Source organism: Scyliorhinus torazame, chromosome 2 (genome assembly GCF_047496885.1).
Source record: "Scyliorhinus torazame isolate Kashiwa2021f chromosome 2, sScyTor2.1, whole genome shotgun sequence".
In the NCBI taxonomy this organism is placed as follows: domain Eukaryota; kingdom Metazoa; phylum Chordata; class Chondrichthyes; order Carcharhiniformes; family Scyliorhinidae; genus Scyliorhinus; species Scyliorhinus torazame.
The window spans coordinates 307874859-307892959 of record NC_092708.1 but is presented as its reverse complement, the minus strand read 5'-3'; positions in this window follow the sequence as shown (position 1 = coordinate 307892959).

Here is an 18101-nt window from a genome sequence, read left to right as displayed (position 1 = left end):
CCAGCGAGAACGGAGAAGTTGGCACTCAGCCAAATCTCCATTCACTGCAGCTGGACCAAAGAATCTCGCCGATGTGAACTGACTTAGAATTCCAGCCAATTTGTCTGTCATGACCTCAGGAATTTCCAGAGCACCACACAGCTAATGGAGCATTGCCAAAGAACAGCCCCGGCAGCAATGTGGGAAATGCGGCCAGCAGACTGCGGATAGAGAGTTCCCACAAACACCAACGCAACAATGACCAGACCATCTGTACCTTTGGAATTGGTGATTGAAGGGCAATCATTGGCTGGGACCCTGGGGAGAACTATCCTGCTATTCCTTGAAACAGTGCTGCAAGATCACAAACAAGCAGACAAGGCTCCAGTTCAACATCTCATCTGAAAGATGGGATTCCAGACTATTGTCATGCGAGAGTACCTTTAAGAAATGGATGTTTAAGCAATGTATCTTTAAGGAATGGAGATGATCACATTACTGAAGTGATGTCACAGTGGGGGGGGGGGGGGGGGGGGGGAGCTGAGCTCACTTCTGCTTTTGGTTTCAGTTTTTGCTGAGAGCAGCTGAAAAGTGCCTGGCTGGTTTTGCTGAGAGCAGATTAAAAGTGCCTGGCTGTTTTGCTGTGAGCTGCTTAAAAGAAGAAAGCCAGTTTGAGACAGCAGCTTGAGAAGTTCTGGTTTGCTGTGAGCTGCTTGAAGGGAGAAAGCCAGTTTGAAAAAGCAGCTTGGGTGTGTCTGTGTGTTTCCAGAGAGCTGCAGGAAGAAAAGTAAGGTGCTGGAGCTGAAGTCAACCAAGCTGATATATCTCTGCCATAAATCAGAAAATATATACATTAACTGTGACCTGGTGTGTTACTGTTTGGCAGGTTTGAAGCCTTTTGGATGTTTGAAGGAACATTTTGAGGGATTATTTAGTGTTGTATTATGTTCGGGGTTATCTTTGAAGTAAGGGGTGTTAAGAGATCCAATGTTTATTTAATAGGTTAATTTGAGTTCATGGAATAAACCAAGTGTCCATAATTGTAATATCACACCTGGGGAACAAGCCGTGTGCTTCAAAAGCAGCAATCCATTAAAGGGGGAGGTTGGTTGAACTCCATGATACATTTTGGGGTTCTGAAAACACCTCTCCCATAACAATTGGGGGCTCGAGGGGGCTAAAAGTCATTCTATTGGATTGGCTTTTGTGAACTTAAAGACAGTGAAGGATTGTTTCTTTTCCGGTGTGGTATTTTAGTTTAAGTGGGGCGAGTGTTGTGAACAATGGCTCTTTTGGAGGCTCAGAAGTTTTTGGGGTTGGACGCGGTAACAGGTGATACCTTACGGACAGAGAAGAAAAGCAGACTGTTACATTTGGCAATAGCATCGCAGTTAACACTGCCTAGCAAAATACAAAAAGGTGAGGTACTTAACGCGGTATCTGCACATTTACGTTTGCCTGTGATACATTTTGACTCACTAGATATGGCAAAGCTCCAGTTGCAGATTAAGCAATTTGACCATGAAAAAGAATTAAAGCGGCTTGAATATGCAATGAAAGAAAAAGAAAGATCGAGACAGAGAGGAAAAAGAAAAGGAGTGAGAAGATAGAAACAAAGAAAGAGATAGAGAGGAAAGGGAAAAAGAGAGAGTTTGAACTTCGGAAAATGGATCTGAAACATGAAAATCAGTTAAAATTGGGAGACGCAAAGGGACACGTACAGTTGGAGGAGATGGATGAGGATAATGAGACAGAACGTCATAGTCGAAGACGAGTTGGGGATTTATTTAAATATGTCCAAGCATTTCCAAGGTTTGACAAGAAGGAGGTAGACGCCTTTTTCATTTCATTTGAGAAGGTAGTTAAACAAATGCAATGGCCACAGGACATGTGGGTATTGCTGATTCAAACAAATCTGGTAGGTAGGGCTAGTGAAGTGTTTGCATGACTACCGGAGGACGTATCTGGAACGTATGAGGAGGTGAAGAAATCCATCTTAAGTGCATATGAGCTAGGGCCTGAAGTTTACAGACAAAGGTTTAGAAATTTAAGGAAAGAATTTGGTCAAACATACATGGAGTTTGAAAGGCTCAAACAGAGTAATTTTGATAGGCGGATAAGTGCTTTGAAAATAGACCAAACGTATGAAGCTCTCAGAGAAATTATACTTTTGGAGGAGTTTAAAGATTCAATTCCTGATGTAGTGAGAACTCATGTGGAAGAATAGAGGGTTGAAACTGTGAGATTAGCAGCAGAAATGGCAGATGATTATGAATTAGTTCGTAAATCAAAGATTGGTTTCCGACATCAGTTTCAGCTGGTGAGTGATAGAAACTGGGGACATGAGAAATACTCAAGTGGTAAAGGTAAAGATGATCTGATGGGAGACAATAAAGAGAGTGTACCTCAGACTAAAAAAGAAATCCAGGAGGGTGGAAAAGAAATGAAAAGTTTCAAATGTTTTCACTGTAATAAACTAGGCCATTTAAAGTCACAGTGTTGGTGGTTGAAGAAAAGCACTGGGAAGGCTGATGTGGTAAAACAGGATAAGACAGTGGGATTTGTTAAAGTGGTAAAGGAAAGCCCAAGGGAAGTGAAGGAGGTGCAAATGATTGTACAACCTGTTCAAGAAGTAATTGTTAAGATGGTGCCAGATGTCTTTAAAGAATTTACTTGTGTGGGTAAAGTTTACTCATGTGTATCAGGAGGAGCAGGTAAAAAAAGTCACAATTTTGAGAGATACGGGGGCTCGTTAATCTTTAATGGTAAGAGATGAGGAATTATGTAGTTTGGGAAGAATGTTGCCAGAACAGGTGGTGATATGTGGAATTCAGGGTGAGAGGAGTAACGTTCCATTATATAAGGTAAGGTTGGAAAGTCCAGTGAAGAGTGGTGAAGTGGTAGTAGGAGTAATAGATAAACTATCTGTCCAGGAATACAGTTTATCTTGGGTAATGATATAGCTGAATAAGCCAGTGGAAAATCAGACAACTGAAGGGTTGAAGGACGAATATCCTGGGATTTTTCCGGATTGTGTAGCAACAAGGTCGCAAAGTCACAGGTTGAGACAAGAGGAGAAATCAAAGAGTGAAGATGAAGTTGAAGTGCAATTATCAGAAATGATTTTTTATCAGATGATTGAAAAAGAACAAGAACAGGTGGAGGATGAGGCGGATATTTTTAGTTCAGGAAAATTGGCGGAGTTACAACAGAAAGATGTAAAAATAAAACGGATATATCAGAAAGCATATACAGAAGAGGAATCTGAGAGTATACAGGACTGTTATTACCGTAAAAGTGAAGTCTTGATGAGAAAATGGAGACCTGTACATATGCAGGTGGATGAAAAGTGAGCAGACGTTCATCAAGTAGTATTGCCGGCAGAAAGGAAGTGTTGCGAGTTGCACATGAGGTACCAGTGGGAGGTCATTTGGGAATAAGGAAAACTCAAGCTAAAATCCAGAAACAATTTTATTGACCTGGACTACATAAAGATGTAGTTAAATTTTGTCAATCATCTCACACATGTCAAGTGATATGAAAACCTCAAGCAGTGATAAAACCAGCGCCCTTAATACCCATTCCAGCATTTGAGGGTCCTAATCGATTGTGTAGGACCGCTTCCTAAAACAAAAAGTGGGAATCAATATCTTTTGACCATAATGGATGTGTCTACTAGGTTTCCAGAGGCCATTCCTGTACGTAATATTACAGCTAAAAGGATTGTGGAGGAGTTACTTAAATTCTTTACGAGATATGGACTACCCACAGAAATTCAATCGGATCAAGGATTTAATTTTACTTCAAAGTTATTCAAAGAAGTTATGGATAGCTTAGGAATAAAACAATTTAAATCAACTGCGTACCATCCAGAATCGCAGGGAGCGTTAGAAAAGTGGCATCAGACATTAAAGACAATGTTGAGGGCTTATTGTCAAGATTATCCAGAGGATTGGGATAAAGGAATCCCATTCGTATTGTTTTCAATTAGGGATGCACCTAATGAGTCTACCAAATTTAGTCCTTTTGAACTAATTTTTGGTCATAAGGTAAGAGGACCACTTAAAATTGATTGTAGAAAAATTGGTGGGTTAGAAATCGGAAATTACACTATTGGATTATGTGTCAAATTTTAGGGAACGATTAAATAGAGAAGGTGAATTGGCTAGACAACATTTGAAAGTTGCACAAAATGTGATGAAACGGGTAGCGGACAAGAAATCCAAAGTGTCGTAGTTTTGCCAGTGGGGATAAAGTTTTAGTGTTGTTACCAGTGGTAGGGGAGCCTTTAAAAGCTAGGTTTTGTGGACCATATCTGATTGAAAGGAAATTAAGTGATGTGAATTATGTGGTATAAACACCAGACACTTGGAATTCACCGAGTGTGTTAGGTGAATATGCTTAAAAGGTACTTTGAAAGGGAAGGAGAGAAAAATGAGGTTTTAATGATTCTAACTCAAAGTGATGAACCAAATCCAGATGACTGTGAATTTGACATACCTCAAATTAAATTGGAAAATGAGGATGTTCTTAAAAATTGGGATAAATTGTTAAGTTACCTTCCCGAGAAAAAACAAACTGACTTGAAAGAGTTATTGATATCACATGGGCAAGTTTGTAGCGATAAATTGGGAAGTACTCAAATGGCTATACATGATGTAGATGTGGGAAATGCTGTTCCTATCAAACAACATCCAAATAGACTTAACCCTTTAAAATTGGCACAGGTTAACAAAGAGATTGAGAGTATGCTGAAGAATGGCATAATTGAAGTGGGTTGCAGCCAATAGAGCTCACCCATAGTGATGGTACCTAAACCAGATGGTACCCAACGGTTGTGTGTGGACTATCGAAAGGTGAATGCAGTTACAAGAACGTACTCTTATCCTATCCCACGTTTGAAGGATTGCATTGGGAAAGTGGGACAACCTGCGTTTATTTCCAACTTCCAGACATGGAAAGAACATTTAAAACATCGTATGGAATTCTTCGATCGACTTCAGGCGGCGGGTTTGGTGATGAACCTAGCCGAAAGTGAATTTGGAGAAGCCCGAATCACTTTCCTTGCGGAGTTTCCGATACCCTCAAGACAAAGGAAAATAATGTGATTTCTTTGCCTGAGTGGATTTGATCGAACATTTGTGCAAACGTTTTGAGCGTGATTACTCCACTGATGGACTTGCTAATGAAACCTCAAAAATTTCAATGGACAGCGAACTTTCAACACGCAGTTGACTGCCTGAAAGCTGTGGTAACCAATGTTCCTGTATTGGAGAATTGCAAGGGACTCTGTGGTCAGATTGAACTCAAGTATCTGACTTTAAAGAGAAATGCCGAGGAGTAGTGGAATGGATGGATCGTGCAGAGACTTTGTTCAAAGGGACTGTCAATCGAGAAGGATTTTGGTTGGAGGAAGAAGAGCAAAGAAAAATGGACTGTATTATTATGCCTGTTTGCATGTGTTTTTTTTCGGGGGGGAAACAAACAAGTATTTTTACTGTGTGCATTTCTTAGTCGATGGTGCAAAAGTGAAAAATGAAACCATCTTGAAGTTGATGGTTTTTTTTTCTTGGGGGGAGGTGTCATGCGAGAGTGCCTTTAAGAAATGGATGTTTAAGCAATGTATCTTTAAGGAATGGAGGTGATCATATTACTGAAGTGATGTCACAAGGGGGAGCTGAGCTCACTTCGTCTTTTGGTTTCAAGGATTAAGTCTGTATGGATGTTGTTTGATAGGAACAGCATTTCCCACATCTACATCATGTATCGCCATTTGAGTACTTCCCAATTTATCTCTAGTTTTTGCTGAGAGCAGCTGAAAAGTGCCTGGCTGGTTTTGCTGAGAGCAGATTAAAGGTGCCCGACTGTTTTGCTGTGAGCTGCTTAAAAGGAGAAAGCCAGTTTGAGACAGCAGCTTGAGAAGTTCTGGTTTGCTGTGAGTTGCTTGAAGGGAGAAAGCCAGTTTGAAAAAGCAGCTTGGGTGTGTCTGTGTATTTCCAGAGAGTTGCAGGAAGAAAAGCAAGGATCTGGAGCTGAAGTCAACCAAGCTGATATATCTCTGCCATAAAACAGAAAATATATATATTAACTGTGACCTGGTGTGTTACTGTTTTGAAGGTTTGAAGCTTTTTGGATGTTTGAAGGAACACTTTGAGGGATTATTTAGTGTTGTATTATGTTCGGGGTTATCTATGAAGTAAGGGGTGTTAAGAGATCCAATGTTTATTTAATAGCTTAAATTGAGTTCATGGAATAAACATTGTTATGTGTTAAAAACCACGTGTCCATAATTGTAATATCACACCTGGGGAACAAGCCGTGTGCTTCAAAAGCAGCAATCCATTAAAGGGGGAGGTTGGTTGAACACCATGATACATTTTGGGGTTCTGAAAGCACCTCTCCCATAACACTGTACAGCACTCTATTTACCCTGAATCACTGTCACTTACCCTGGACCACATGGTGTCTCAGGACAAAGGAGCAACTACAGTAAAATACAGGAAACACTCAGTAGGAGAGGCAGCTCCCATTTACATTCTGCTGATACAAGGCTCAAAAGTATGCCATGACTGCTTATTTTGCACAATAATCAAGTTGAAAACAATCTTTCAATTAAGCCAGAGAATTAAAGTTCATGTAGACTGTATCTGTGACAGAGAATTTAATACACATCCATTAAATTGTGGTTTCCACCCCATTCCCACAGAACTAATAAATTCAGCACTCGCTCACATATGCTAGGCTGATGCTTCAGAGAAATACTCATGGGAAGCTGCATTATCAAAGGTCCAATCTTTTGGATGAGGCATTTGGTTAAAGTCCCATCTGCTAGTTTAGATGGACATAAATAATCTCTAGGCTAGAGAAAGAAGTTCTTCCTGCGACTTGGTCAATATTTATACCCCAATCAACACCAGTAACCAAATTAACGAGTCATTGATCTCATCTGCTGCTTTTATGACTTGATGTGTGCTTGTCTACTGCCAACAACAGTGACTATCCTTCAAAAGTAATTCATCGGCAGTGAAATGTTTTCAGATGTCCTGAGGACATGAGAGGCCCTATATAAATGCAAATTCTTTTCTTTAATCTCCGACGACTGCCAGGCAGGAAAGGTTTCAAAGAAAAGCGGTGAAGTGTGAGCTGTGGGTGAAAAAACATTATTGTACAGTTGAAGCAGTCATATAAAATTCTGAGCTAAAAGGATTGCTTAGAAGGTGTTTTCGTTATCATGCTGTCATTCAATGGTCCGATATTTACACTAGAGTCTGGAAGGGCTGTTTACAAGGTGTTGATGTTGAGCTCAGGGAGGCAGAGTAAACCACACCCAGGCGGTGGCAAATCACTACCTTCAAAAGAGGCTGTCATATCTAAGATTTAATCGTGGGGGGGGGGGGGGGGGGGGGGAAGGGGAGGAATGCGATTGGAGTCTCCAAATTGCCAGCAGAAAGAAAACCATCGGACAAGATTTCCCTTCATAAAACCTTTACTATAGCCAACTAAATCAAATCAACATAATTCATACATTTAATTAAGTGAAGAACATTTCAAATAAAAATGGTAAATTTTGCTTTTAAGTCATTGATAGACTTACATAGATGTACTCACTCATATTACTTACAGTGGTGCAATGGAACATTTTGAAATGCAGGTGCCCTGAGAAATAAGTTTTGGCCGTAACATTTCTGAATGTTCCTATGTATTAATCACGTGAGTCCCCAAATGTCAGTAAAAGTTAGCTTTTTAAGTGAAAAATATTAGTGCCCGTAAGCAGTTTATTTCACGCCGTGTGGTATTTCAAATCATTAGTCTTTAACGTAGTCAAATTTCATTACGGAACAGTTTAATCGTTTAATGCAAGCCTATTAGAACAGGAATTACAGAGAGTTTTGCTTCCTTCTGACTGGGGAATGGTGTCTAGAGGGATCATAGCTTTTCTTGATTCATATTAATAACCTAGACCTGGGTGTGCAATGCACAATTTCAAAATGTGAAGAATATCCAAGACTTGTCAGTATTGTGAACTGTGAAGGGGATAATGATGGACTTCAATAGGATGTAGGCAGGCTGGTGAAATGGGCAGACACCTGGCAGATGAAATGAAATGTAGGGAAGTGTGAAGTGATACAATTTGGTTAGAAGAGCAATGGGAGGTCATATAAATTAAAGGAGACAATTTCAAATGAAATAAGGGAGCAGAGGTACCCAGGTACATATGTGTATAAATCAGTGAAGATGGCAGGACAGGTTGAGAAACCAGTTAATACATTATACTGAATCCTGGGTTTTGTAAATCGGGGCACAGAGCACACAACCAAGTAAGCTATGAACCTTCATGAAACACTGGTTCAGCTTCCACGGGAAGGGTGTGAACATTTTCGAAAGGGTGCAGAAACGATTTATGAGAATAATTCAGAGAATGCGAGACTTCAGATATGTGAATAGATTGGGCAAAGCTGCGGCTGTTTTCCTTGGAGAAGAGAAGTTTGAGCGGAGATGTTCTCTATGTGTTCAAGACCAAGAGGGGTCTGAATGGTGCAGATGGGAAGAAGCTGTTTCCATCAGCAGAAGTTTACAGCTCCTTTTAAAAAATGGGAACCAGGTGATGGGAACCCGCCGGGGGCCCACAGGTAAGCATCGCCCCTCAGGGGGAGAGCAATGTTTCTGGCCAGTACTCTGATGCTTCTCCTGGCACACTTTTACTGCCACTGGCATTACCCACTGGCACCCTGGCACTGTCCCCTGGCACTGTCCCTTGGCATTCTGGCACTGCCTGCACTTACCCTGGCAGTGGCCCTGGCACTGCCCTCGTGCACTCTCCGCTCTAGAGGGCAGTTCCAAGGTGCTGGAGCAGTGCCAGGATGCCAAGGGGCAGTGAGGGGGAACCCTTTGTGGGGGGGGGGTGGGGGGAGTTCCCTTTCTCCATGAGGGAGGGCAGTCCATTTGCATGTGTTATGGGCCAGGGTTCAGAGAACCCCAAAGTGTATCATGGAGTTCACCTGACCCACAACTTTTAATAGATTGTGGTATGGGGAGCACACGGCCCACTCTACAGGTGTGGTACAGCAGAAATTGAAAAGTATTTTTTAAAGCAAATCAATGTTTATTCTATGAACTCAAGTTAACCTTTTTAATACACACAGTGAACATCTTAGCAAACATTAATTCAAATACAACCTCCAAAGAATACAACACTAAGTAATCCTTAAGCTGTCCTTTTAGCATCCATAAGACTTTAAAAAAACCTTTAAACAGAAGCACATCAGGTTAAAGTCACTACTGAGAGCAGTTATTAGTTTTAAATCTCCAAAGGATAGATTTACATCTTTAGATTACAGAGAGAGAGACTAATACCCCTTCTGGCTGTGACTGCAGCTATCCAGCTCTGAAAACAAAACTAAAACACACCCTGCAGCAAACAGCCTAAAACGAAAGTAAAAAGCTGACAGACAGCTCAGCTCCACCCACACATTGACATCACTGATAAACACCCATTTCTTAAAGGTACATTTCTACATTTATTAAACACCCATTTCTTAAATGTACTCTCACATGACACCTCCCCCCAAGAAAAAAAAATAAAACATCAACTTCAAGATGGTTTCATTTTTCACCTTTTCACCATACGTTAAGAAACATTTCGTTTCAAAAAACAACACACGCAAATAGGTATAACAATATAGTCCATTTTGTTTGTTTCGTCCTTACTCCTTCACCTGAAACTGTTTCAGTTCATCACATTCGTGACAAAGCATCGACTATCACGTTTTCACGTCCTGCCTTATGTACTATTTTTAAATGAAATGGTTGTAACAATAAACTCCAGGGAAACAGCCATGCATTGTTATTCTGGAATCGCTCCAAAAACGTCAACGGATTATGATCAGTATATATAATGGTGTCAGACGGATTGCTGGTCACATAAATGTGAAAATGTTGCAAAGCTAGCACCAAACTCAACGTCTCCTTCTCAATCATTGAATACTTATTCTGGTGAGAGTTCAATTTCTTTGAAAAGTAACCAATAGGCCGCTCTAGCCCTTCGTCGTTGCCTTGTAGAAGCATCGCAACTACACCCACATCACTCGCATCAACCGACACTTTGAATGGCTTCACATAATTTGAGATGGCTAACACAGGAGCAGTGGTTAACACAGCCTTCAGGCCGTCCAATGCCTATTGACACTCCGCTGTCCATTGGAAATTGTTACGCTTCTTGAGGAAGTCCGTCAGTGGAGCGACCACACTGCTGAAATTCGGTACAAATTTCCGGTAAAATCCACTCATACCAAGAAATCGCATTATTTCCCGTCGTGTCGAGGGTATCGGAAGCTCCCCAATAACCTTTGTTTTCACATCCCTTTTGTTCTGCGCTCTCCCCCCGACTCCTCTACCCCCCCTTAGTCCCTGTTCCTCTGTCCCCCCCGTGTTCTTCCCCCCCTTCTGCCCTGCCCCCCCCTTCTCTTTGTGCCAGGCGCTCCCTCTCCCCTGAGAAGCCCTCCTTTCTTCCTGCCCTCCCGTGTTAGCCCTCCTCGCTAGCACGGTGGCCCCTCTCCCAGCACTTGCCCTGCTCTGGTCCTGTTTTACCTTCCTTTTGCTAGCCCTTGTCTCGCCCTCCTGTCCGCCTTTTTCACCCTCATTCACCTTGCTTCGCTCCCCCCCATTGCATTGAGAGGTGGAACGAGTCAGCACAGTCCCGCACAGTGCACCAAACACGTGTGTACAGTTCGTGATTGTATTGTCTCTGTTTGCGGTCTGCCCGCTGCTCTGTGTTCCGATTCCTCCTTTCTTTTCCATCACCGTCGCTTTCATGATGGCCGTTGTGGCTGTCCCTCCCCCAGTTTGTTCGCTCTAACGAACTCCTCCGCTGCCGCTGGGGTGTTAAAAAACAACTCCGTCCCCTCAAATGTTACCCAGAGTTTGGCCGGGAATAACATCCCAAATTTCACATTACTTTTGTAGAGTGCTGATTTGGCCCTGTTGAATTCAGCCCTTCTTTTGGCCTGGTCCGCCCCAATGTCCTGGTACACCCTTATGGTCTTCCCTTCCCACGTGCTCGCTTTCGTCTGCCGGGCCCACTTTAGGATTTTTTTCCTGTCTTGGAACCTGTGCAGGTTCCTGATAATCGCTCTGGGCTGCTCCCCGGCTTTGGGCCTGGGTCGGAGCGACCTGTGCGCCCTGTCGATTTCTGGGGGGTTTGGAAACTTCTCCCTTCCCACTAGCTTGCCCAGCATTTGGGTGGCGGAGCCTGTTGGATCTCTGCCCTCCATCCCCTCTGGCAGACCCACTATTTTAACATTCTGCCATCTGGACCTATTTTCCTGGTCCTCCACTTTCCCTCTTAGGCTCCCTTGGGTTGTTACCAGCCTTTTCACCTCGGTTTCCTGAGTTACCATCCTGTCGCTCTGGTCTGAGGCGACCCTCTCCAACTCCTGAATAGTTTTCTCCTGCACCTCCATCTTCCTTTCCAGGCCGTTGATGGTCCGCTGCATAGTTTTTCTGTTGTCTCCGCCAGCATCTCCTTCATCATTGTGTGGAGCTCCGTCCTGAGTGCCTCCCTCATGGCGTTTATCTCCGTTTTTATTCCCTCCTTTATGGCGTTTATTTCTGTTTTCAGCACGCTTCTCCATTTCTCCCCCTGTGCGGACGGGGGGGAGTCGCCGCGTCCTGTTCCTGCTCCACTGCTCGGCTCGCCAGCTTTTCCGCTTCCTGATTCGCCTGAACCTCCGCCTCGCCCCGTGTGGTCGTCTGCCTGTGCGGCCGCAGCTCCTGCTTTTTTCCTTCGCCTTCGCTGCTGTCCCTTCTTGCATCATGCCGTCCCCCCAATTTATTATTTGGAGGCATATTTCTGTCTGTGCCTTTCTCTTTTTTTCCTGGGTTTTGGTGCGAAAAAGAAATTCATTTTTTTGTTCCCCCCCAAAGAAACAAAAACCTTTAAAAACTATTTTTTTTTATAAAAAGGGATTATTTTTTTGAAAGCTTTTTTTCCCTTTAAAAAAGTTTTTCTTTTTAAAAAAAAATTTGCAGGAGAGGAACAAGGAAGGTTGAATTTAAAAATTCTTATTCTCCGTGCTCCGACTTTCAGGCTGTTTCTGAGCGATCCTCACTCCTCCTCCACATTCAGCTCACCGGGACCAGTCTCTCCTTTTTTTTCTCTCCCTCTCCAGCTCCGTGGATCGGAGCTTTGGTGCCTGGCCGTGATTTTGTGGCTGTGCGGGAGCGTCTTTGCTGCGGCCGCTCCGTTCGCAATCGCCGCCGGAAGTCTAAGTTACCTCTTTAAAACATACAATGAACATCTCAGCAACCATTAATTTAAATACAACCCCCAAAGAATACAACGCTAAGTAATCCTTAAGCTGTCCTTTTAACATCCATAAGACTTAAAAAACCTTTAAACAGAAGCACATCAGGTTAAAGTCACTACTGAGAGCAGTTATTAGTTTTAAATCACCAAAGGATCGATTTACAGTCTTTAGATTACAGAGAGAGAGACTAATACCCCTTCTGGCTGTGACTGCAGCTAAACAGCTCTGACAACGAAACTAAAACACACCCTGCAGCAAACAGCCTGAAACGAAAGTAAAAAAGCTGACAGAGAGCCCAACTCCACCCACACTCTGACATCACTGATAAACACCCATTTCTTAAAGGTACATTTCTTAAACACCCATTTCTTAAAGGTACTCTCATATGACACATGTGGTGGGTGGAGGGGGGGGGGGTTGTCCTTGTGCATGTGAGGGGGTAAGATTTGTTTTCATGCAGATCAGAGTGCCCGATCTCTGCAGAGTTAGCGTTGTCGGCTCTATCAGGCCCTGTCCTACCGGCGTGACAGCGTCGGATATGCCTGCAGCATTTTTTAACTCTGAGTGCTGCATTATCAGGCGGTAAGAGGTAGCTGTGCAGCTGTGGAGCCACATGTTGGTTTACTTGCCAGAGCCAGAAATTCTCAGAGTAAATATTGGAAAATGTTGTCCCAAATCAACAGCATTTCCCTGATCAATCTTCTCTGTTACCTCCTCAAAACCTCCAGCAATATGGTTAATCATGATTTTCCCTTCAGGAATTCATGCTGGCTTTCCTTAATTACCTTGCAGTTGTCTAACTGACTATAGCTTTTATCCCAAACTGTAGTTTCCAGAAGTTTCCTTTTGACTGAGGTCAAACTGATTCATGTGTAGTTGCTGACTATATCTTTGCACCCCTGTGTCTCAGGAACACTGGAAGATTATCACCAGTGTCTCTGAAATCTCCATTCTCATTTCTGCCAGTCCCCATGGATGCATCTCATTCGGTTCTGGTACCTTGTCTATTTTAAATAAAGATACCCTTACTAACAGCACGGTAGCACAGTGGTTAGCACTGTTGCTTTACAGCACCAAAGTCCAAGGTTCGATTCCGACTTGGGTCACTATCTGTGTGGCATCTGCACGTCCTCCCTGTGTCTGCATGGGTTTCCTCTGGGTGCTCCGGCTTCCTCCCTCAAGTCCCGAAAGATGTGCTTGTCAGTTGGAGAAGGGGGCATTGAGTATTATTTTTGGTGTGAGAAAATTTCGTCAGTACCTCTGTGGTTGTCAGTACAAGGCGGAGGCATGTTGTGGGGAACCGGGGATAATTCCTTCAAATTTGCAACAAAGTGTATTGGAACTGTGACCGAACGGCCACCTAAGATTGAGTCCTGCAAAGAATGCTGGGAAATTTAGCCAAGTTAAGGCCATGCAGGCTGCAGTTTAAATAAACATTGAGCAGCAAGCTAAAGCCTAGACATCGCAATACACATGAGACAGGCCATCCCAGGAACAATGGAACTACACTCAATCACACTTGTTTACCAGATGCAGCGACACCTAAACTGCTTATTTGGAAAGCCTACATGTCCCTAACACCTCCAGACATGGACGGTGAGTGCACCGCCCTAAATCGATGTGATGGCCCCTGATTGGACTTGATCAATCAGGGTGATGGAACCCTGATCAATTGACTGGTCATGACCCAGAGACCGCCCAAAAGGGCACAAAATCCAAGAAGGTTATAAGGTGTTGCACCACCTTAGAAACCCCCACTGCAGCAGCCAGCAACAGCAATGGAATAATGGTGATCTTCACCAGCCACCACAAGGAGGACCATCACGCCGCCAACAGAAAGAAGATCAGAGCCAGAGCATCAGAGGAGAGTGAGGGCCAAGCATCGAGGACTACAGGAGTCAGCACACAGATAAAGGCCAATATCTGTCTGGGGACTTGCTAGTCACTCAAATGTTAAGGTAAGGTCTAGTATGAACTTTTAGTACCCTGTAGAATAACTTGTGCTGATGGAATGATTGATTAACTGTAACATTGTGTGAGTGTGAATAAAGACTATTAATTTAAAATGAAGTAGACTCGTAGTCATTTGTCCATCGCATACGGGTTAAAGACATACTCTTTAACAGAATAATTACACTAATGTCACCCAGGTATAGTTTGAATGAAGAAACTTGGGAGGAGCTGCTTTTGGTGGTGAGGAAGACAGAGGAAAAAGCAGGACTGTGCCAGTCATGTGTGGGGCAAGGAATGCACCAGTGTTGCGCCATTGGATTCATGGTCGTGGCATAAAATGCCGTGGCAACATCAACACGTTGACTTTGCTGGTCCATACGAGAGGCACATGTTCCCGATCATCGTAGATACACACTCCATGTGTGATATTAGTCAGATTTGGGAACCAGAACAAACCATGAGTGACAATGTTCCACAGTTCATGGTTCAAGTGTTCGAAGACAATTTAAAGATGAGTGGTATCCAACACATAAAATCAGCACCTTCCCACCCATCCACAAATTGTTTGGCCAAAATGTTTGCACAGTCCTTGAAGCATGCACTGAAATGCACCGAGGATCATGGTTTATTACATCACCACCTAAACAGTGTCTTGGGGACATATTGCAACACTATACAAGTGATTACTCAGCTTTCCCCAACTTTACTACTACTGAAGAGAAAGCTGAGAACTACATTTGGTCTGCCCTTACTGCAAGAGACAGGTGAGATAATGGAACGCAATCAGCAGTCGCAAATCTTGAGAAGGGAGGGTAATTCAGGAAGAAACTTGTTTTAACAAGGAGATTAAGTGTTGCAGTGCAGCAATACCATAAGCGAGAAGTGGATTCCTGCAACTGTATTGGCTCAAACTAGCCCTGCCTCCTGAACAACACAAACTGAAGATGAGCTAGGATGAAGGCGACATGGGGGACAAGAGGTACCCATTGAGGTCTTGGCTGATGATGCCAGCACGAGGTCTGAGACCGATGCGCAGTCCCGTTATAATGAGGTTCACAGTGCGACCACGCCAGTTATCAAACGGTGTATTGGGGGTCGCAGTATGTGCTTCTGCTGCCTCGCCTGGTCAGGGGGGATCCTTCAGTACAGCCCCCAAAGGGTCTCCATTATTGTTGTGATGTGCTGTGTGAGTAGGGGAAACAGGGATACCCTCATCTCTTCCAGATTCTCCCATTAGGTGGTTTGTCGATTGGCAGCTCCACAACATACCACCCCCCAATAAGCTTTGTGCACTCCCCCCTCGCCCACTATCCAAAGAGTTCATTGATATCTGAACAGGGTGCTGGGTCTGGGTTGTCTATGTTCTGGAGTCACCTGGCAAGGCAAGGGGTAACAATGACTTGAAGTGAGGAAATCTGTGAAACTCCTGGGGTTCTGCTTATGTCTGACTCCTGTCCATTTACTGGCTGCGCACTGACTCCCAGGCTCATGTCCGAGTGGGGGTTGGGGCCACATTGCTTGTTCTATAGCTCCAAAGGGGCAAGATGAAGGATACGATGAGTGATGGCACCATCATCCCAGGATGTCTGTTACTGTGGGTTCACTGGCTCCCACCGTTGGCATTGCTTGGAGGGTCTGTGGGAGGAGCTGAGTATAGATGGGGTGATGACCTTTCCCTGTAGTAGAGGGGGAAAGACAATGAGGCATTCAGGCTTTGAACAAGAAAAGAATTTAATTAGGTGGCTAGTGACAGCGACACATCGTTTAAACTTAACTACCGGTGCCTAACTTAACCCATGCCCATTCTGTGACCGAGAACTCCTAAACCTTACGAGGCCTACCATTATGCCTCAGCTACATCAGAGATGGAGGTGGCCTTCTGCCTTCTGCATTTTGTAGTCAGAAATGCCATTAGCAGGTAGCCTCTGGAGGGCCAGGACCTGGAATGACCTGGGCTTTCGGGAGTCGCTGGTGTCGCCATGCCACCCTGTTCTGCCCATTGCCACCGAGATGTGTCGGTGTCAGGAAGGGGGGATTTGGAAGGGCTGAAGATTGCCAGAGTCTCCTTGGTGGAAGACACACGGGATGTGCTCCAGCATTTCCTCCCCCCTATGAGTGCCCGTAGGCACTTGGGTAACTCCATGAGATAGAATGGCAGCTGCAGCAAGCTCCAGAAGCCTCAACGCCACCTGGCATTGCCAGTCCAGGGGGCCCGGCATTGTCTGCACCATGGTGTTAAAGTCCTCAGCAATGGTCCTCTGAGCCTGGACCATGCTCTCAAATCCCTCAGCAGGCGACCTTTGTGTCTGGACCATGCTCTCGAGGTCCTCAGCCAAGGTCCTCAGAGACTGAGCCATGCCTTGAACACGGACAGTGACCCAGAGCCGGGAACGAACCTGGGGCCTCGGCGCCATGAGGCAGCAGTGCTAACCACTCCGCCATCGTGCTGACCTACTTGAAAAAGAAAAATGAAAATTGCTTATTGTCACGAGTAGGCTTCAATTAAGTTACTGTGAAAAGCCCCTAGTCGCCACATTCCGGCGCCTGTTCGGGGAGGCTGGTACGGGAATTGAACCGTGCTGCTGGCCTACCTGGGTCTGCTTTAAAAGCCAGCGATTTAGCCCAGTGAACTAAACCAACCCCTATATCTACTTGGAACCTACTTAGACCCTTATTGACTATGCACACACAAATTCCCCGCCGAGTCACCTGGCCACTCATTTGCCATTTGTCTATTCGCCCTCAGCTCATAGTTTCAAAAGTCCCAGCACCACGGGCGAGATTCTCCGACCCCCATCCGGGTCGGAGAATCGCCGACGGCTGGCGTGAATCCCGCCCCCACCGGTTGCCGAATTCTCCGGCACCGGATATTCGGCAGGGGCGGGAATCACGCCGCGACGGTTGGCGGGCCCCACCCCCGCGATTCTCCGGCCTGGATGGGCCGAAGTTCCGCCGCTAAAATGCCTGACCCGCCGGCGTTGATTAAACCACCTACCTTACCGGCGGTACAAGGCGGCGCGGGCGGGCTCTGGGGTCCTTGGGGGGGGGGCGCGGGGCGATCTGACCCTGGGGGGTGCCCCCACGGTGGCCTGGCCCGCGATTGGGGCCCACTGATCGGCGGGCGGGCCTGTGCCGTGGGGGCACTCTTTCCCTTCCGCCTCCGCCACGGTCCCCACCATGGCGGAGGCAGAAGAGACTCCCTCCACTGCGCATGCGCGGGAAACTTTCAGCGGCCGCTGACGCTCCCGCGCATGCGCCGCCCCGACATTTCATTTCCGCGCCAGCTGGCGGGGCAACAAAGGCCGTGGGCGTCATTCTCCGACCCCCCACCGGGTTGGAGAATCGCTGGGAGCTGCCGTGAATCCCGCCCGCGCCGGTTGCCAACGTCTCCGGCATCGGATATTCGGCGGGGGCGGGAATCGGGCCGCGCCGGTTGGCGGGCCCCACCGCTCGATTCTCCGGCCCGGATGGGCCGAAGTCCCGCCGATAAATTGCCTGTCCCGCCGGCGTAAATTAAAGTACCTATTTACCGGCGGGACAAGGCGGCGTGGGTGGGCTCCGGGGTCCTGGGGGGGGCGCGGGGCGATCTGGCCCTGGAGGGTGCCTCCACGGTGGCCTGGCCCGCGATCGGGGACCACCGATCCGCGGGCGGGCCTGTGCCGTGGGGGCACTCTTTCCCTTCCGCCTCCGCCACGGTCTCCACCATGGAGGAGGCGGAAGAGACTCCCTCCACTGCGCATGCGCGGGAAACTGTCAGCGGCCGCTGACGCTCCCGCGCATGCGCCGCCCCGACATGTCATTTCCGCGCCAGCTGGCGGGGCAACAAAGGCCGTTTCCGCCAGCTGTCGGGGCGGAATTTCCTCC